Raw genomic sequence first — 22,528 nt, 5'->3', positions numbered from 1 at the left:
GGAAAAGACGGAAAAGTGGGCTTCTTCAGCTCGACGTCTCCTCAGCTTGTCACCCCGATTTCCAGCTAGGAAAAGGCATAGCAGCGACTCAACGGCGAAAAACCAGGAGCATCCGCCAGCCTGAAGAACCAGGAGCAACCCTCCAGACCGAGGCCTGGCCCTGCGTGGACAGTGATATTTTCTCTTTTTTGGTTCTCCCTTTGTTACTCTTAACGACCATCGATTAAGGTGATTACTTTATACAAAAGGCCTTGTTGCTAGTAAAAACTGCTTTCCCTGTTTAGAAATAAACTTTTGTAACTAATTTTAAATCCAACAGTCTGGTTACTTTTTAATTCAAGCGTCATCTCTGAATCAGTGGCTGAATTTTCCTCATAATTAATATATAAAATAATACGTGGATCGCAACAAGTAGTAATAGTGTTTTGTTTTTTAAAGTTTTTGGTAGGTGTTGTTAAATTTTTCTCATATATTGGTAAGGAGTACGATAAAGTCGTGAGAATGTTTTTCAGAGGCCAAGAATTGCTGCGGAGAGAAAGAAACTCCCCGCCCCGACTCTTTCCCCCTCGGCTGCTTTTCAACCCCCCTTCGTGTGGCTGGTGATTGCTGCCAGCTGCAGTTGCTGTCTCTGCCCCCGCAGATAGTGTAGCTGTGAGCCCTGCTAGGAGAGGGGGAAAGGACACCACATAGCCTCATTAAAAAGACAAAAAAAAAAAAAAAGAAGTTTCTCTAATGCCTTCTGAAAGTTATGAAGCAGAAGTGGGAAATATTTTTACATTGTTCTGGGCATCAAATGTCCAGGCCTGAATCTTGAGGGTTACCTGCTACTCATGAAAGCTAGTGATATTTTCTTTTCTTTTACAGGAGATTTTAGCTATCCATGAAATAGAATTTTTTTTAATGTGTTAATCCATATAAAAAGATTAAGACATTTACATATAAAAAAAATAATTTGGCTTCAATTAGGTTGTGTCACTACTCTGCTTTTATGCAAACTCCAGATATTTTAAAAAAACAACTTACTTTGATGGGCACATTGATTATAATTTGATCTAATATTTAAGAGAAGAGTTTAAAAGATGCTCAAAGCTGCACTGCAAAATACTGGATACTTGTCACGGTTTAACACTGGCCCGGCAATTAAACCGAGTAACAGACGCTCTCTATTAATCTCTCTCTCTCTCCTTGATAGAGAAAGGAGAGAGAATAAGGGAGAGAGACTTATGGGTTGGAAACTAAACTACACAACTTTAATGAAACAGTAGTGATAAATAGGTAAAATTACTAAATATATACAAATATACAGGAAAATGGAAACCACATTCCTCCCTCCTTTCCCCCAATAACTCTCACGTCACCACCGAGGCTGTAGGGCAGCCCTGGGAAAGTCCAGGCTGGACTCCTGGAGTCGGCAGCAGTCGGGAACTGGAGGCAGGAACACACAGATATGGGCTGGCACGGATCAGGACCACAGGCAGATGAACGGACGGGATCCTTCCAGGATGCCGGGTGAAGGAAGGGAAGCAGGAAAAGATCTGGCTCGGCCCATGTGATGCCTCAAATTTATACTGAGTGTGACGTATATGGGATGGAATACTCTGTTTGGTCAATTCTGGCATCTATCTTGTCCGTTCCTCCCTAAAGGAGGGTTCAGGTGGGACCTCTTTACTCCTTCTGGAGGGTAAAATGTTTTCCTTAGAGCTGATAAGAGTCCTTGGCTCTGCATACCAGTCTCTAGCAGTAACTATAAACATCAAGTGTTATCAGTCCTAAAAGCACACACATTCCATGAGAAACTTGCTGTTAATTTCAGCAAATGCAACTACTTACAAGGGACTTAGCTAAAAGCAAAAGTACAGAAACAGAAAACCACCTTTATCCTGGCCCAAACCAGGACAATACTGAAGAGGAGCGGTGTGATAGAAAGAAATTTCTTCAAGTTTAGTTTGAAACCATTAGAATACGTGATTTGATAATAAAACTTTTTTCATTTAATTCAAAAAAAAAAAAAGGGAAAGAAAAGGGAAGAGCGTATACCTTCATGAGAAGAAAAAAGAACGTGACCTCATGAGAACACTAATGAGTTATCAATAACATTTGTGATCAAACTGGTCAATGCAACTATTGGGCCTAGAATATAAGTGAAAATTTGAAATTTGGGTTTCTTGCTGTTTCATTTGTATCACACATAGCAACAGGAAAAGCCTTTGGTAAGAATTGATAAAAATCATAAAATATACCAGTTAGCTTGTTGGCTTACAGATTTAATTAGGCAAGGCTTATCAGTTATATATGTTATTACTGCTTTTATATTACTAGTATGTTATTATTGCTTTTGCATCAGTATATATGTTATTATTGCTTTTGCATTATTGGTATGCTGTTTATGACAATATATCATTAGCATGTTATCTTACGTAAGAAATAAGTCAGAATTGCTCAAAAAACAAAAAGGAGAATATGTTGGGGAAACAGTTCAGAAATATACAGGTTGTGAGCAATCCTGACTTACTTCAATTTAGGCCACATTGGGTTAATGGTTATTGAGGCCTAGTTAGAGGTTTTCTGAGAATGAGCTAATGGGAAAGAGATAATTTGCAACAGAAGAGGAAAATAATTATGTGAGAAGAGTGGTTCCGTGAGAATGGAATGTGTAATTGGAATACAAAGCCACCTGCATGATATGATGGTGTAAACAAGACTTCTCTATATAAGTGAGTGCAAGTTGTTAATAAAGGATTTCATACAATCATATTGATGTGCACATGGAATCCTTAAGCGTCCACAGACTTTTTTCCCACACAGGACAATGGAATGTTGGGCAAAATTCCATATAAGAACACACTCAACTAATTTCTGAGACAAAATAAATCTTGCCCAATACTGCAATGAAACAAACAGAACACTTTTACCTTAAATTGGATACTACTCAAACGTAATTTTAAGTGCCCCTAACTGAATGGAAAGCTTCACAGAGAGGAAGTAGAGAAAAAGAAATAAACACCCACACACAAAAACGTCACTCCAAAGAAGAGCATAAGATAAAAGGTGATGTACGTGTCCCGTACAGGGAAAGATAGAAAATGAGATGTATATGTACAAACCGGGATTTTTTTTAAACAACAAACAATCTTAAAAGCTAGACTAAAAAGGTATAAATTGGCTTATATGAGTGTTAGGATATTAGGGTAGCAGAACAAGTTTTTAGGATAACAAACAAGATATTGTATCATTAAAATATACAAATAATCAAATATCTGGATAACTTACACAAGGCTAATTGTCTGAGTACTAGCAAATTGCTTATCATTACATCTTATACTAGTTGTAGAACAATGATTAAACTAACACCAATAGGCAATATGTTTTGGGAGGTGGGCGACCTTAGGGGTTCGGCACGGAAGTCAAAGATGAGTCCTCACAGACGTATAATCGATGCTTCCAGAAAAAGGGAGTTTATTACGTACAAAAAACACTTATATACTGTTACAGTGTCCACGCCCCCTCCACCGCACACCAAAACTACCTGCTACAGGTCACCCGGTGCCGTTCACACGCAGCAAAAGTGAATACTATTGGTGCAGGGGTAGAAGCCACTTGTTTTTCACTTTGTGCCTTCTCCTAATCTAACGTCCAGGACAAGGTGTCCTTGTAACTCTGAACAGTCTCAAAACATGGGGTTGTGCATACAGCAGCGCAGCACACCCCCGCCTTTCAGACCATCCCCCTACAGCAATATAATAATACAATGATTGCAGTTTTGTAAGTATCCTGAAGACTTTATGTTAGAATTCATATATAGGGATTTGATATTTCTTACTCTTCAATGGCTACAGCTGGGTATCCCTTTGCTCCCCACTGGAGGGAGAAGGTCCAGCACACCTTCTAGGGAAAGTGTACAGGATTCTCACCAATCAAGAGATGGGACTATGCTTTTACAGAATAAAGTGATTGGCTGCTGTCATTTAACTACTTATCCATACCTCCAAAATCCTCTATTGGAGAACAAAAGGGAAACAAAGGAAAAGCCAAGAAACCCTTTTCCCTCATTATACAAATATTTACGTTTATCTGCCCATTCTTGTTTGGTCTTTGTTCAGCTAACCTGGAGCCAAACAGACCTCCATGTTTTTCAACACAGGAGAGCAGCTGTTCCCACAGATACCAACTTGGCCTTCTCTTAGTACTTCAAAGATTGTTACCAGTTCAGAGTCTGCTATACCCTTTTCTTTTTGTGGAAACTGTCCAACTGCAGGCTAAGAGCAGTGAAGCTGACACAGTGTGAGACTGAGAGATGAAGAGCAATTGAATCATAAAGGGAAACTGAGGTAGGCCCACTGAGGCAGAGCGTCCTACTACAGTGAGTACACAAAACAGATTTTAAAAGGGCAAAGATGTTAATAACTGGGTGTTGTTACAATAGGTAGAAACATATCTGCCAGTTTCTAGAGAAATTACAGCAAATAATGTCAGCATTATTTTATAGCTTTTCATTAAAAAATAGAAAAAATTCATCCACCTGTGATTTTATTCTGATGACGACAATTTCAAGTAGGTTACTCCATGTCAAGATTAATATCTTTCCTTGTAAATTCCTGCATATCTGATGATATTCTGAAGGCTACTTTTTTTCCCCGTCTTGTAAATATACTAATTCAGTTGGTTGCCAAGTCTAGTTTTTTTTGGTGGAAATAATTATAAAAGACTTCTATTAAAAATATAACTTATTTGAGGTTGAATTTAGGGGGGAAATGGATAATAAAACCCAGTTTAACAGTGACATTTAAGTTCAACCTAAATAAATGAAAATACATGCTGACAATTGATTAATATAAATATGATTTCATCCTCGAAGGCTGAAAGTGATTTAGGCAATTTACATTTATACTTTGTGTTATACTGAATTGTTTGAATTTTAAGGGTTCTGATGCTCTAAAGGACCATGAGACAGCCAGTGTTATGACCTCTAGTAATAAGTATTTCTCGTAGAATGCTCTCGAATGTTCCCAAAAGGTAGGGGGTGTGAACCATTTCTTGTGCCCAACCCCATGTTTGAGGGGCCAATGAGATCGGCCCACAATCCTGTGCTACCTGCACCAGGGATTCACTGTGCTACAGGTAAACACACTGGCTGTCCAATAAAACGTTATAGAATTGGCTGGGTTGGAAGGGACCTCAGAGATCATCGAGTCCAACCCTTGAACCACCGTTGCGGTTGCTAGACTATGGCACTGAGTGCCACATCCAGTCTCTTTTTAAATATCTCCAGGGATGGAGAATCCACTACTTCCTGGGGCAGCCCATTCCAATGCCGGATCACTCTCTCCGTAAAGAAATTCTTTCTAATATCTAACCTAAACTTCCCCTGGCACAACTTAAGACCATGCCCTCTGGTCTTGTTGAAAGTCATCTGGCAAAAGAGACCAACCCCCACCTGGCTACAACCTCCTTTCAGGTAGTTGTAGAGAGTGATGAGGTCTCCCCTGAGCCGCCTCTTCTTTAGGCTGAACAGCCCCAGCTCCCTCAGCCTCTCCTCATAGGGTCTGTGCTCGAGTCCCTTCACCAGCCTGGTTGCCCTCCTTTGGACCTGCTCCAGGACCTCAATATCCTTCCTAAACTGAGGGGCCCAGAACTGGACATAGTACTCGAGGTGTGGCCTCACCAGGGCTGAGTACAGGGGCAGAATCACTTCCTTGGACCTGCTGGCGACACTGTTCCTGATACAGGCCAGGATGCCATTGGCCTTCTTGGCCACCTGGGCACACAGCTGGCTCATGTTCAGCTTCCTGTCAATCCAGACTCCCAGGTCCCTTTCTGTCTGGCTGCTCTCCAGCCACTCTGTCCCCAGCCTGTAGCGCTGCATGGGGTTGTTGTTAACTATATAAGAAAAAGTTACTGTGCAATAAAGCGAAGCTTGTTTATCAACCATATTGGTTGCATGAGTTTTCCTCGCCGTTTCCCAACAAGTATTCTGTTCCTCGCAAACTGACAAATCATCTGGGTACCAAGGTAACAGAAGATTACAAACCACTGTTCGCTAATGCTACATATTTACTAATATAATAACCTCATTGTTTCTGCCGATAGTGGCAGTATTAGTTGAATGATCAGTAAGGAAAAGTTGATTGCAAGAAATTATTTGAGAACCTAAAAAACTTGTGATGTTGATGCATAATCCATTATGAAAATTAACCCTTTAAAAGCAGTTCTTGGAATACTTTACTGGAGTCTGAGTCCTCAAAACAGATGGCACTGGTAAGAAATTTAAGTCAAAAAAAAAAAAAAAGTCTGTTCACTGTCTCTATAGTAATTTGGATAATATGACATAGAATAATGGAGAATGGAAAATGCTTGTCATGACTAAATTATTTGAATTGAATAATTACTGAAAATATAAAGTGTGATGTGAAGGGACTTTGAGGAGATAATATAGTAGATTTCCCAGCAATGCATTAATTTTACCAAGAGTATTCTTGAAAGCACATGAAAGCTTTCTAGCCTATTGGTAAAAGCTTTAATTATAAGAAATTTCTGTAAAATTTTCAGGTTTTATAATTAAATTTTCTAATAACTAAACTAAATCTCCTTAGCTGCAATTTCCTTTTTCTTAATGGAAATAAGAGGTACTCTTTAGAAGCAACCTTTTTCTATCTGCAGTGTATTCTGAGAAGTCACTGAAAAAATAAAGTAAAGCTTGTTCTACAATAGTGTACTCAAGAAGCACAAGCAGCATGAAGAGAAGAAAAAAGGTCAAATCTGTAACCACAATTGAGTTCCTGAACACTGAAGTTTATACTATCTCTGGAATCAGCAGCACTATAGTGAAACAAAGAAAGACCCTGACAGGGTTAACTCCTGGTGGAATTAATTCCTGTAACTTTCCACTAAAGCAGTGAGAACATCTTCTGTCTTGTAAGTACAGATCTTCCTTTTAAAAACAAGACACTGCCAAGGCCAACTAGGCAGAGAGGGAATTAACTTCTGTAAAAGTGTAGGTCTTGTTCTCAAAACAAGGCACTGCCAAGGCTAGCTAGGCACCAGGGGAGTGCAAACACCTGCACGGAGACAGGATGAGACAGCCACAACCAGCAGATAAGGGAGAAATTATCACAAGGGTCCAATTTCACTCTGTAACAAGAGGATGAAGTCATCGAAAACAGGAGAGGGCTCCACCTGGACTCCGCCTGGACTCCACCTGACTCCGCCCAGACTCCGCATGTCATGAATATTATAATTATATGTTGCAAACTTATGAATATGTGTGTTACCTCCCCAATAAATACCCTAACCCTTTCCCTCAGGGGCAGGAACTCTTTGTCCAGCACGAGCTGGGAGTTGCCCGGATCCGAAAATAAACACCTTTGCTGTTTAAAGACTCAAAACTCTGTCTCTAAACAGTTTTGCTTGGCCTTTTTGGGCTTCAATAGATATTATAAATGTGGTGCTGATCTCAGTCTTCTGGGAAGCAGGACCTTGACATAGTATTAAGTGGAGTCTTAAAACAGTGTTATGTTGTATTTTCTGCCATTCATTGTATGCATGCAACAAATGGAGGGGACATTAGTTAGTTCCTGTTTGCTACTTCCCAGTATAAAGTGTGTAATTCCCAAAAGCTGCAGACAAGAGGAGAGCTCCGAATGCAGAGAAAGGGACTGAGTATAGAAGAAAAAAGAAAAAATAAATAGGTCCATCTTAGTCTTCTGTGAGGTCGGAAAAGCTTGATATTGATTCATTAGAAGAAGGGTAAGCAGTAGAGATTTTAAGCATTTTCAAATGCAAAACCAGATACCTCTGTGTGTAGCGTATATATAATAGAGTCATAGAATGGTTTGGGTTGGAAGGGACCCTAAAGATCATCTAGTTCCAAGCCTCTGCCATGGGCAAAGACACCTCCCACTAGACCAGGTTTCCAGTAGGCCCTCTTCATGTACTGGCTTCTATAAAGTCTCCCTGGAACCTTATCTTCCCCAGGCTGAACAACCCCAACTCTCTTAGCCTGTCTTCATAGGAGAGGTGCTCCAGCCCTCTGATCATCTTTTTGGCCCTCCTCTGGACCCACTATTAGAGCTCCATGTCCTTCCTGTGTTGGGGGCTCCAGAACTGGACACAGTACTCCGGGTGGGGTTGCATGAGACCACAGTAAAGAGGAATGACCTCCCTCAACCTGCTGGCCTTGCTGCTTTTGATGCAGCTCAGGATACAGTTGGTTTTCTGGGCTGTGAGTGCACATTGCTGGCTTATGTCCAGCTTTTCATCCACTACGACTCTCAAGTCCTTCTTCGTAGGGTTGTTCTCAATCCATTCATCCCCCAGCCTGTATTGATACTGGAGATCACCCCATCTCATGACCTTGCACTTTGTCTTATTGAACTTCATATGTTTTGCTAGGTCCCACCTCTCAAGCCTGTCAAGGTCCCGCTGGTTGGCCTCCCTTCCCATCAGCATGTTAAACACACCATACAGTTTGGTATTGTCAGCAAACTTGCCAAAGGTGCACTCAGTTCCACTTTCTGTGTTGCTGACAAAGATGTTAAAAAACACAAGTCCTAGTACCAACCCTTGAGGAACATCATTCATCACTGATATCCACTTGGACATCTAGACATTGACCACTACTCTTTGAGTGTGACCACCCATCCAATTCCTTATCCACTAAGTGGTCCATCCATCAACTCCATGTCTTTCCAATTTATAGAGCAGGATGTCATGCGGGACAGTGTCAAATGCTTTCCGCAGGTCCAGGTAGATGACGTCTCCTTCTCCACCAACACTGTAACTCCATCATAGAAGACCACAAAATTTGTCAAGTGCTATTTGACCTTAGTGAAGCCATATTTAGTGTCACCAATCACCTCCTCATTTTCCTGTGCCTCAGCATAGTTTCCAGGATAAAAAAAAGAAACCCAACTCCCTAAGCTTGGAGAAAGGGACGAAAAGAATGACCTCCCCACAATCCAGGTGGAGATGGACAGTGACCTGCTACACCATATATATGCCCACAAATCTATGGGGCCAGATGAGATGCACCCAAGAGTGCTGAAAGAATTGGTGGGGATGCTCACCAAGCCACTTTCCATAATTTATCAGCAGTCCTAGCTGACTGGAGAGGTTATCAGCAGATTGGAAGTCAGCCAACATAACCCCCATATATAAGAAGGGACAGGATGATCCAGGAAATTACAGGCCTGTTAGTTTGACTTTGGTACTGGGGAAGCTGATGGAACAGACCATCCTGAGTATGATTACGGAGTACATGAAGAACAAACAGGTGATCAGGCCCAGGCAGCATGAGTTCATGAAGGGCAGGCCCTGTTTAACTAACCTGATCTCCTTCTATGACAGAGTGACCCGTTTATTTGACAAAGGAAGGGCTATGGATGTTGTCTACCTTGACTTTAGCAAGGCCTTTGACACAGTTTCCCACAGCATTCTCCTGGAGAAGCTGGCTGCTCACGGCTTGGATGTGTAACCCTTCAATGGATAAAAAACTGGTTGGATGGCAAGGTCCAAAGAGTTGTGGTCAATGGAGTTCAATCCAGTTGTTGGCTGGTCACAAGTGGCATCCCCCAGGGCTCAATGCTGAGGCCGCTCCTGTTTAACATCTTTATTGATGATTCATGAGGGGATAGAATGCACCCTCAGTAAATTTGGGTGGGAGTGTCGATCTGCCTGAGGGTAGGGAGGCTCTGCAGAGGGATCTAGACAGGATTGATCAATGGGCTGAGGCCAACTGTATGAGTTTCAAAAAAGCCAAATGTTGGGTCCTGCACTTTGGCCATAACAACCTCCACCTGTGCTACAGTCTTGGGGAGGAGTGGCTGGAGAGCTGCCCAGCAGAGAGGGACCTGGGGATTCTGATTGACATCCAGCTGAAAATGAGCCATCAGTGTGCCCAGGTGTCCCAGAAGGCCAACAGCATCCTGGCCTATATGAGTAATAGTGTATCCAGCAGGACTAGGGAAGTGAGTGTGCCCCTGTACTCAGCCTTGGTGAAGCTGCACCTCAAGTACTGTGTTCATTATACTGTGGGGGTACCACAACATAGGAAGGACATTGAGGTGCTGGAGAGGGTGCAGAGAAGGGCAATTAGGCTGATTAGGCACCTGGAGAACAAGTCTTACGAGCAGAGGCTGAGGGAACTGGGGCTGTTCAGCCTGAGGAGGTTGAGGGGAGAACTCATTGCCATCTACAAATACCTGAAAGGAGGCTGTAGTGAGGTGAGTGTTGGCTTCTTCTCCCTAGTCACTAGCGATAGGACAAGAGGTAATGGGTTCAAGCTGTGCCAGGGGAGGTTTAGATTAGATATTAGGAAAAATTTATTCACCTAAAGAGTGGTGAAGCATTGGAACTGGTTTCCCAGGAAGGTGGTGGAGTCGTCGTCCCTGGGGGTATTAAAAAAAAGTGTAGATGTGGCACTTCAGGAGATGATTTAGTGGTTTGTTTAGGTGTTATAGGACTGACAGTTGGACTCAGTGATCTTGAAAGTCCTATCCAACCATTAGGATTCTATGATTCTATGATCTGCTCCATGATCTTGCCTGGCACAGAGGTGAGGCTGACTGGATTCTAGTTCCACAGGTATTTATTTTTCCCTTTTTGAAAATGGGGTTTATGTTTCCCCTTTTCCAGTCAGTGGGAACTTCAAATTGCCACAATTTATCAAATACAATCAGTAGTGGTTTAACAACTTCATCCACCAGGTGTCTCGGGAACCTTGGATGCATCTCATCAGGTCCCATGGACTTGTGCACCTTCAGATTCTTTAGATTATCTTGAACCTGATCTGCACCTACCATGGGTAGTTCTACATGCTACCAGTCCCTGCCCATGCCTTCTGTAATTTGGGCAATGAAGACTGAGGCAAAAAATTCACTGAGTACCTCAGTCTGCTCCATATCACACATGACCAGGTCTCCAGTTCCCTTCTGGAGAGGGCCCACATTTTCCCAAGTCTGCCTTTTATCATTGACATACTGGTAGAAGCTTTTCTTGTTGCCCTTGATGTCCCTGGCCAGATTTAACTCTATCAGAGCTTTAGCTTTCCAAACCTGATTCCTGGCTGCTCAGACATTTTTTCTGAATTGCTCCCAGTACACCTGTCCTTGCTTTCACCCTCTGCAGGCTTTCATTTTGTGCCTGAGTTTGTCCAGGAGCTCCTTGTTCATCCATGCAGGCCTCATGGTGTTTTTGCCTGACTTCCTCTTAGTTGGGATGCATTGCTCCTGAGTTTGGAGCAGGTGATCCTTGAATATTGACCTTTCTTGGGCCCCTCTCCCCTTCAGGGCTTTATCCCACAGTACTCTACTAATCAGATCCCTGCAGAGGCAAAAATCTGCTCTCCAGAGGTCCAGGAGACTGAGCTTGCTGTGTGCCCTCCTTGCAGTCCTATGGGTTTTGAACTCCACCCTTTCGTGGTCACTGCAGATGAGGCAGCCCTTGATCTTGACTTTCCCAACCAGCCCTTTTTGGGGAGAACATGGTCCAACACAGCATTTCTTGTTGGCTTCTCTATCACTTGGAGAAAGAAGTTGTTACAACGCATTCCAGGAACCTCCTGTATTGCTTGTGCCCTGGTATGTTGTCTTTCCCACAGGTATTGGGGTGGTTGAATTCCCCTAGGACCAAGGCTCGTGAACTTGAGGCTACTCATAGAATCATAGAATCGGCTGGGTTGGAAGGGACCTCTGAGATCATCAAGTCCAACCCTTGATCCACTACCGCTGCGGTTACTAGACCATGGCACTAAGTGCCACAACCAGTCTCTTTTTAAATATCTCCAGGGACGGAGAATCCACTACTTCCCTGGGAAGCCCATTCCAATGCCTGACCACCCTTTCGATAAAGATATTCTTTCAATGTCCAACCTAAACCTCCCCTGGCACAAATTGAGACCATGCCCTCTTGTCTTGTTGATAGTTGCCTGGGAAAAGAGATCAACCCCCACCTGGCTACAACCTCCTTTCAGGTAGTTGTAGAGAGTGATGAGGTCTCCTCTGAGCCTCCTCTTCTCCAGGCTGAAAAGCCCCAGCTCCCTCAGCCTCTCCTCATAGGATCTGTGCTGAGTCCCTTCACAAGCCTAGTTACCCTCCTTTGGACCTGCTCCACAACCTCAGTATCCTTCCTAAACTGAGGGGCCCAGAACTGGACACAGGACTCGAGGCGTGGCCTCACCAGGGCTGAGCACAGGGGCAGAATCACTTCCTTGGACCTGCTGGCGACGCTGTTCCGGATACAGGCCAGGATGTCATTGGCCTTCTTGGCCACCTGGGCACACTGTTGGCTCATGTTCAGCTTCCTGTCAATCCAAACTCCAAGGTCCCTCTCTGTCTGGCTGCTCTCCAGCCACTCTGTCCCCAGCCTGTAGTGCTGCATGGGGTTGTTGTGGCCAAAGTGCAGGACCCGGCACTTGACCATGTTGAACCTCATCCCGCTGTAATCAGCCCAACTCTCCAACCTGTCCAGGTCCCTCTGAAGAGCCCTCCTGCCTTCCAGCTGATCGACACTCCCCCCCAGCTTAGTGTCATCTGCAAATTTGCTGATGATGGACTCAATTCCCTCATCTAAATCATCAATAAAGATATTGAACAGAACTGGGCCCAACACTGATCCCTGGGGGACACCACTAGTGACTGGCCGCCAACTGGATGCAGCCCCGTTCAGCACCACTCTCTGGGCCTGGCCCTCCAGCCAGTTCCTAACCCAGCACAGAGTGCCCCTGTCCAAGCTGTGGTCTGCCAGCTTTTTCAGGAGAATGCTGTGGGAGACGGTGTCAAAGGCTTTGCTGAAGTCCAGGTAGACCACATCCACAGCCTTCCTCTCATCCACCAGGCGGGTCACCTGATCATAAAAGGAGATCAGGTTGGTCAGACAGGACCTGCCCTTCCTAAACCCATGCTGTCTGGGTCTAATCCCTTGTCCATCCTGTAGGTGCTGTGTGATTGCCCCCAGGATGATCTGTTCCATAACCCTGCCAGGCACTGAGGTCAGGCTGACAGTCCTGTAGCTTCCCGGGCCCTCCTTCCATCCCTTTTTGTGGATTGGCGTGACATTCGCCAACTTCCAATCATCTGGGATGTCCCCAGTGAGCCAGGACTGTTGGTAGATGATAGAGAGGGGCTTGGTGAGCTGTTCTGCCAGCTCCGTCATCACCGTTGGGTGGATCCCATCTGGTCCCATAGACTTGTGGGGATCCAAGCAGCTCAGTAGGTCACATACTCCTATCTGTCTATAGAGATCCTCATCTTCTCAGTCTTCCTGTTTGGTTGGCTTGTAGCAGACTGCCACTGTAATATCCCCTGGCCCTCCCCTGGCCCTCCCTTTAATCTTGACCCATAAGCTCTCAGCTTCTCATCCATCCCCCGGTGGAGCTCCATGCACTCCAGCTGGTCATTGATGTAGAGGGTGACACCCCCTAGTTTTCTCCCCTTCCTGTCCCTCCTAAAGAGCCTGTATCCTTCCATTCCAACATTCCAGTCATAGGAGCCATCCCACCATGTCTCCCTGATGCCAATAAGATCATAGTCCTGTAGACACACGCATGTCTCTAACTCCTCTTCTTTGTTCTCCATGCTTCATGCATGTCACGGTTTAACACTGGCCCGGCAATTAAACCGAATAACAGACGCTCTCTATTAATCTCTCTCTCTCCTTGATAGAGAAGGAGAGAGAATAAGGGAGAGAGACTTATGGGTTGGAAACTAAACTACACAACTTTAATGAAACAGTAATGATAAATAGGTAAAATTACTAAATATATACAAATGTACAGGAAAATGGAAACCACATTCCTCCCCCCTCTCCCCCAATAACTCTCACGTCACCACCGAGGCTGTAGGGCAGCCCTGGGAAAGTCCAGGCTGGACTCCTGGAGTCGGCAGCAGTCGGGAACCGGAGGCAGGAACACACAGATATGGGCTGGCACGGATCAGGACCACAGGCAGATGAACAGACAGGATCCTTCCAGGATGCTGGGTGAAGGAAGGGAAGCAGGAAATCAGGAAAAGATCTGGCTTGGCCCACGTGATGCCTCAAATTTATACTGAGTGTGACGTATATGGGATGGAATACTCTGTTTGGTCAATTCTGGCATCTATCTTGTCTGTTCCTCCCCAAAGGAGGGCTCAGGTGGGGCCTCTGTGTCCTCCTGGACGGTAAAATGTTTTCCTCAGAGCTGAGTGTCCTTGGCTCTGCATACCAGTCTCTAGCAGTAACTATAAACATCAAGTGTTATCAATCCTAGAAACAGACACTGAGAAACTTGCTGTTAGTTTCAGCAAGTGCAGCTACTTACAAGGGACTTAGCTAAAAGCAAAAGTACAGAAACAGAAAACCACCTTTATCCTGGTCCAAACCAGGACAATGCATTTTCATAGAGACGCTTAAGTTGAATCCTCAATGAAGCTGACTTACTGGCTGGAGTGGCTTCAGTTCCTTTGAGGTATTTTTGACGTGCATCCCTGTTGGCTCCTATTACTTCAAGAACCCCTGGATCATCTCCATATAAAGAATATCTGTAGATATATTTTAGAGTTTTTCCTGTACTATATGTGCTGCAAATATTGAGGCAAGGTTTTGATGGCTTCTATAGCTTTCTTCTCTGACAAAAAACTTTTGTTGTAAAAAATTAAGTAACAGGAATAAAGTTGCTGCTTAAAATATCTGTCAAGCGGCATGCGTAAAGCAGATTGAATTCAATTTCATTTAAGAATCCAAGTGGATTTTCTTAGTACTGTATTTGATTTTTTTCCTGGGCCAGTGTTAGGATCTGAGCTATTATTTTATATTTTGATTGTGAGGAAAAACCAGCCACTACTCATAGACGTCGCCCGAATTCACAAAAATAGGCTTTATGATTTAAACAAATTACAAAGATTTATTATAGGGAAAGGAGACAATAACACCACCTTTAAAAGGAAGAACAAGTTTACAAGAGGAGAGAATTTACACAAATTAGTCACCTTGGGGGAGAGAGTCGTTAAGAAAAGAAAAGAACAATGAAGTTTTATCACAGTCCGCTGGTCTGGCCTCTGGCTGGAGTGGAGGGGCGTAGGACCTTGTCATTCCTGCTTGGTTGGTGTTCTCCGCTTTTTTTTTCTTCCGCTGTGGCTGTCCCGTAGCTGAAGCCGAAATGGCGAGAGAAGGGGGGAAAGAGAAAGCCGCATCTTCTCCTTTTCCTCTTGGAGTTTTTATATTGCAAAAAAGGGGTCTGTCTTTTCATACATCACTGGCACCCAGACTTGCTAAAGATGACACAGACTTTTGCCATCCCAAGAATTTATCTTTTATTTATTCTCATCTTTCAGTCTTTGTTGTCTTGCTAATTTTACTGTCTTTGTCTGGACCATGTACCAGGAAGCGACCTGATAAGCACTCTTCTCTTTAGGTACCTGTCAGGCATGATAGAGTGAGGTAAAGATCTGTTAATTGAGAGTATTTTTGTATGTTAAAAGAGCAGAAAAAATACTGATTCGAAAGACATATTTTGTATTTGCAAAGTATTTACATCAGCCAGAAAGTAAGGATCTGCAAACTGGGATGCTATGCTGTCATAAAATTGGCTCCAAGAGTATTTCATCAGATTTTGCAACTGTTATACAGTTTTGCAACTTTTAAGATTTCTACCGCTTCAGCAACTCTAATGTTTAGAAAAATTCATGTTAACAGTTTTTTTTATAACTCAGTATTTTTGCTCATCTTCAGAGACATTAGAATAGATTCTGGAGAAACCAAATAAAATAATTCATTGGTCTGGTAACCAGTGTAAAAATGTAGTTACTATTAGAGAATTTCATATAACAGCCTGTAAGTCTCATTTCTTCTTTAGTTGGTATATTTTAAAGAAACACACCCACCTCTACTTTGTAGTTCTCTTTTTTAGTTTCTTTATGTTGTGTTATGACTTTTAAATTTGCTGTATTTTTTGCTTTAGGAGTTTGAAGTTTCTTGATAGTACCTAATATTACCTTGTACATCATATTTTTCTCTGAAAAGTTCACTAAAAGAACCAAAACCATTTCTCAATCTAAAGCTATTACTGAAGAAAAGAGAATGTAAAAAACAAACCACATTAGCGACTATATTACATGGCAGCCAAAAGAACCCCTCAAAAATTGCTTTTTTTAAATTTGAAATCTGGTTGTTCTGAGTTAAATGTGCTATGCTGTTTTTTCATAGCTTGATTTAGTCCGACAATCTATTCAATTTTAGCTCCGCAAATTTAAAGAAAGTGTTAAATTAACTCTTGAATTTTGTATTAGCTGTAAATAATCTGGTCTATATGCAAATCATTCATCATAAAAAAATTAATTTAGTGTTTTGAAATAGTTTTAATGAAAAGCATTAAAATATTTGTAAAATTTATTGCTCAATGTATGTTAAAAATTGATGTAATACATATTATCTTGAGTAATAGTATTTAATGCCATACGTCAAATATTTTTTCACTGAAGAGCATATTTTTATTGAAGTATTATTCATTCAAAATATACTCTTCTGAGATAAAATTAATTTTCAATATATTACTGCATTCCCAAACCAATGTACTTATTATTATGTTTCTTCAATCCTTGTGTGCAATGGAAAGTTAGAGAAGTCTCTGTCATTATTCTTGCAGATTAATATAGTTAGATATAATTACCACCCAATTAATCTGACTATTTAACCACTAAGTGAGATTTATTAAAATTATAAATGGTAATGAACTGATAGTGCATACATAATTATTTTGAAGTAGTGCAAAATTGAGTGGTGGATGGATTGAGAGTAGCCCTGCAGAGAAGGACTTATGGATATGAGCTAGATGAAAAACTAGACATGAGCTGTCAACGTGTGCTTGCAGCCCAGAAGGTCAATTGTATCCTGGGCTGTGTAAAAAGCAGGTTGAGGGGGGGTGATTCTTCCCCTTTAGTCCACTATCTAGAGACCCCACCTGGAATACTGTGTCCAGTTCTTGGGTGCATAGCACATAAAGAAGACATGGAGTTCTTAAAGAGAGTCCAGAGGAGGCCACAAAGATGATTAGAGGGCACCTTTTTGAAAGACAAGCTGAGAGAGCTGGTGTTATTCATCCTGGAGAAGAGAAGGCTCCAGGTAGACCTTATTGCAGCCTTTCAATATATAAAGGAGGCTTTTGAGAAATACGAAGAGAGGCTTTTTACCAGGGCCTGAAGTGACAGGACAAATGACAAAAGTTTTAAACTGAAAGAGTCTAGATTTAGACTGGATAAAAAAAATAATTTTTTACTATGAGGGTGGTGAGACACTTGAACAGGTTGTCCATACAATTTGTAGATGTCCCATGATTACAAATGTTTAAGGCCAGGTTGGATGGGGCAGTGGGCAACCTGGTCTAGTGGGAGGTGTCCCTGCCCATGGCAGGTGGGTTGGAACTAGATGGTCTCTTCCAACCTAAACCATTCAATGGTTCTATGATTCTATGATATTTTTGCACTATTTCATAAATAAATTTATTTTTTTTCTTATGCATGCTATTGAGAACTTTGTTTTAATATGATATGTATTTTTAAAGTATATTTGTATTTTTAAAATACAAAAATACATTTCCACGTGCAGGTGGAAATGGTGTATTCATTATTGTCAATGCTTGGTACTCATGATAAAGATGACGTCACAAACATTGCTAGCGATGTTTAGCTCCCAAGACAGCTGCATAGTTATGCGTCAGTCTGGATGTCTTCCTGTCTTCATCCATCTTTTACATAGCAATGATAAAGACTCTGTGTTGTTAGGAAATTTCCGTGGCAGTAAGGAGGCCCGTGCTAGAGCCAGTGCATCACTGCATAACATCATTCACTCCCAGCCTGATGATAAGCAAGGAAGGCAGGAAATCCGTGTGCTTCATCTTTTTGAGCAAATCTGTGCTTACTGTGAAATATGTTGGAAATGGCAGGAGGCATATGAAAAAGGCATGGACCAAGACAAAAACCCAAGTAGGTTCTGTAAACTGTATAAAGGTGTTTTAAATATATTTTAAAAGCAGTGAATTTACAAAATTGCGTATATCAGAAGAGCAACTGAAATCAGTAGACTCTCTTTTGTATGTTGGATTTTACTGCAAGAATAATTTTGTAGAAGAGGGTCTCTGAATAAGATATATCAATAAAATTTGTGGCTTAGGGAAAGTCTAGCTCAAAAAAAAAAAAACAAAAAAACTTAAAAAGTGCTGTTTGGAAACAGCTCCACCTTAGGTGTTGTATTATTTAATGCTGCTAGAAAATTTAACTTTATTGATTTGTTTCACTGAGATTCTTATTTTTCCAAATTAATTAGATTTTTTTTGTACTTGAAGTAATATTTTTACTTTATACATACATTCAGAATTCTCCCTAAATTCTTTTCCATAAACAGTCTTTTTAGCTTCAAGTGTATTTCCAGTACATATAAGTAATCTTGGTTCAAGCCTTCATGTATTGACATTTATTAGTAATGTTCATAGAATCATAAAATCATAGAATTGGCTGGGTTGGAAGGGACCTCAGAGATCAAGTCCAACCCTTGATCCACTACTGCTGCAGTTACTAGACCATGGCACTGAGTGCCACATCCAGTCTCTTTTTAAATATCTCCAGGGATGGAGAATCCACTACTTCCCGGGGCAGCCCATTCCAATGTCTGATCACCCTCTCGGTAAAGAAATTCTTTCTAATGTCCAACCTAAACCTCCCCTGTCACAAATTGAGACCATGCCCTCTTGTCTTGTTGATAGTTGCCTGGGAAAAGAGATCAACCCCCACCTGGCTACAACCTCCTTTCAGGTAGTTGTAGAGAGTGATGAGGTCTCCTCTGAGCCTCCTCTTCTCCAGGCTGAAAAGCCCCAGCTCCCTCAGCCTCTCCTCATAGGATCTGTGCTCGAGTCCTTTCACCAGCCTAGTTGCCCTCCTTTGGACCCGCTTCAGGACCTCAATATCCTTCCTAAACTGAGGGGCCCAGAACTGGACACAGGACTCGAGGTGTGGCCTCACCAGGGCTGAGTATAGGGGCAGAATCACTTCCTTGGACCTGCTGGCGACGCTGTTCCGGATACAGGCCAGGATGCCATTGGCCTTCTTGGCCACCTGGGCACACTGCTGGCTCATTTTCAGCTTCCTGTCAATCCAGACTCCCAGGTCCCTTTCTGCCTGGCTGCTCTCCAGCCACTCTGTCCCCAGCCTGTAGCGCTGCATGGGGTTGTTGTGGCCAAAGTGCAGGACCCGGCACTTGGCCGTGTTAAACCTCATCCCGTTGGAATCAGCCCAACTCTCCAGTCTGTCCAGGTCCCTCTGCAGAGCCCTCCTGCCTTCCAGCTGATCGACACTCCCCCCCAGCTTAGTGTCGTCTGCAAATTTGCTGATGATGGACTCAATTCCCTCATCTAAATCATCAATAAAGATATTGAACAGAACTGGGCCCAACACTGATCCCTGGGGGACACCACTAGTGACCGGCCGCCAATTGGATGCAACACCGTTCAGCACCACTCTCTGGGCCTGGCCCTCCAGCCATAAATAATGTTATAATTAAAAAATAACTGTTTGTTCCTGAGTTACTGGAAAGATGCAAACCCTGAAAAAAACTGCAGTTTGTTTATTTTAACATTGTAATCAATTTTGAAAGCTTATGGTCTAGATAAATTTATACACCGAAGAAATACTAATGCTTACTTATTTCCTTTTCAGTGCCAGCTCCAGTTGATCATCAAATCTGTCCTGCAGTATGTGTTGTGATGAAAATTTCACTTGATGAGGAACATAAGTATGCCATGAATGAACTTGGTAAGACTAAATGCGTTTCTCTGAATTTCTTTGAGATGCAATTTACCCTTGTATTTGACATGAGTTGTGGTTTATGGAAGGGTATTCATATCCTGGAAATATTTTAAATTTTAGAAGTATTGGACTTATAATGGAGATTACTTTTTAACTTTTTTTCAGTACAGGTCAAACATATTGGTTTCTATATAACAGTCTGAAGGCTTTAGTGAATTCAATGCATGCAAGTTTCCTTTATTTGATATTTTTTAATCATAAGTTTAAAAATTTTGGGGTTTTTTATGGCAAGAAAATAATTAATAATTATTATTATATTAATAATTATCATATTTACTGAATAACCGTTAATGTAATTGGTGTGAGTTCATCAGTCAAATGTGATTTTGAGTGGGTGGAATTAAAAAATATGTGTGCTCCTTACCGCTTCAGAAATGCTTCTGTTCTCATCTTGCCCCAGTTTCAACATCATGCTACTATACCTTTCAGCTTGTACTATGCACGCAATTCAAGATCCAGAGTCAATATTTAACAAAGTATTTAAGAAAATTATTATTTGTCTTTCTGAGCATTTTGGTTTTCAGATCTTTGAGATATATTATGTACATATGAATGCAATTTACTCCTTGATGTGTGTATACTGTATTCTTGATATTTGGATTGAAATTTAGTAGTAGTAGTAGTCTTGCTGCCTCTTAAAATACTCTGATTATTAATTGCTGCAAGACTGGAATTATTTGGTTTACAGCACAAATTAAGCTATTCAGTGATGCAAATGTACATTATCCAGCTAATGAGTAATGTATTTGTAAGATAATTTTGGTTTTAAAGAAGTTTTAATTGTGCATTGTAACAAACATTTTCTAATGTAAGGCTTACGGTTTTTCAATTACTAGTGTATTCATTTTCATTTTACATATATTTGAACATGTCCTGTTTTGGGCCAGGATAAAGGTAATTTTCTTTCTTGTACTTTTGCTTTCAGCTAAGTCTCTTGTAAGTAGCTGCACTTGCTGAAATTAACAGCAAGTTTCTCAGACAGTGTCAGCTTCTAGGACTGATAACATTCAATGTTTATAGTTACTGCTAGAGACTGGTATGCAGAGCCAAGGCCACTGCTCAGCTCTGAGGAACATTTTGCCCACTGGAAGGAGAAAAGGAGTAAAGAGGTCACACCTGCAACCCTCCTTTAGTGAGGAATGGACAAGATAGATGGCTAAAATTGACCAAACTGAGTATTCCATCCCATACATGTCATACTCAGTATAAATTTGAGGGATCACGAGGGTCAAACCCCTTCCTGCGTCCCCTTCTTCGCCCGTTCCCTGTTTGCTTCGGCATCCTGGAAGGATTCAGTCCGTTCGTCTGGCTGTGGTTCTGATCTGTGCCAGCCCATATCTGTGTGTTCCTGTCTCCAGCTCCCGACTGCTGCTGACCCCAGGAGTCCAGCCTGGACTTTCCCAGGGCTGCCCTGCATCCTTGGTAGTGATGTGAGAGTTATTGGGCGAAAGGGAGGAGGAACATGGTATAAAATTTCCTGTATATTTGTATATATTTAGCAATTTTTCCTATTTATCATTACTGTTTCTTTAAAGTTGTATAGTTTAGCTTCCAACCCATAAGTCTCTCTCCCTTATTCTCTCTCCTTTCTTTATCTGGGAGGAGAGGGGGTTTAATAGAGAGCATCTGTTATTTGGTTTAATTGTCAGGCCAGTGTTAAACTATGACAGAAAGAAAAAGTATAATTTGAGACTCCATAGACATCAATTACCAACACATTTCCAACTTACATGTAAGTGTCCAGTTTCATATCCAGGACGTAAGCAATGCCTAAACAATGTTCCAGATTTGGTCCTTGACTTGACAAAAGTATAAAATTTAGCAGAATTTCACCACCTATGCATTTCCCAGAATAGGAACGAATATTTATGGTTAACATCTTAATAGTTGTAGATCAAATATTTGTTATTGAAAACATTTTACTAAGCTTTTTTGAACTTCAGAGATCAATAACTTAAAACATCAAAGAATTTTGCAAAATCAAGCCACCTAGTATGTCATGTAATACTCTATTTATTTTATTTTTTCTCTTGATTTCTAACAGGCTATGTTATGTTCTATGAAGGACTGCATGAGAGCTCTTGTAGTCCAATTGAAGTCTGAAAGTTAAGACTTGCAGCAGGTACTTCCTTTTTAGATTAAATAATTCCTTGGGTGGCACATTTCCATCATCTTGCATCCCTTCAGTTTCACTGAGTTTTATTAAAATGTTGTGTTTCTGCTCCCATTTTGTCTACTCATTTGGCCACTTGATTAGTTTTTTTTATTCTTATATTAGTATCTTCTGCATGACACCAGCTGAATATGAGCCAGCAGCGTGCCCATGTGGCCAAGAAGGAAAAAGCATCCTGGCTTATATCAGGAATAGTGTGGCCTCCTTCCCTAGGAAAAGGGAAGTGATCATGCCCCTGTATTTGGCACTGGTGAGGCTGCACCTTGAGTTTCTGTTTTCAGTTCAGGCCCTCACCCAAGGAGTTAGAAAGTTAGTTAGAAAGGAATTTAATAAGAAGATAGGACAGATGGAGGAAGAAGAAAATGCATAAGGTAGATCAAGTGCAGAGTGTAGCTAGACAAGCATATTGACCAGCAAGCTATTTATATGTGACCAACCACTCTTATCCCATCATTTCTCAATTTTCCTACACTTAGTTGTTCCCAAATGTCCCATATGGGACATAAAGAGAAACTGAGGTAGGCCTACAGAG

The sequence above is a fragment of the Calypte anna genome, chromosome W (genome assembly GCF_003957555.1).
Source record: "Calypte anna isolate BGI_N300 chromosome W, bCalAnn1_v1.p, whole genome shotgun sequence".
NCBI classification, from domain to species: domain Eukaryota; kingdom Metazoa; phylum Chordata; class Aves; order Apodiformes; family Trochilidae; genus Calypte; species Calypte anna.
Note: the sequence above shows the minus strand (reverse complement) of the source record.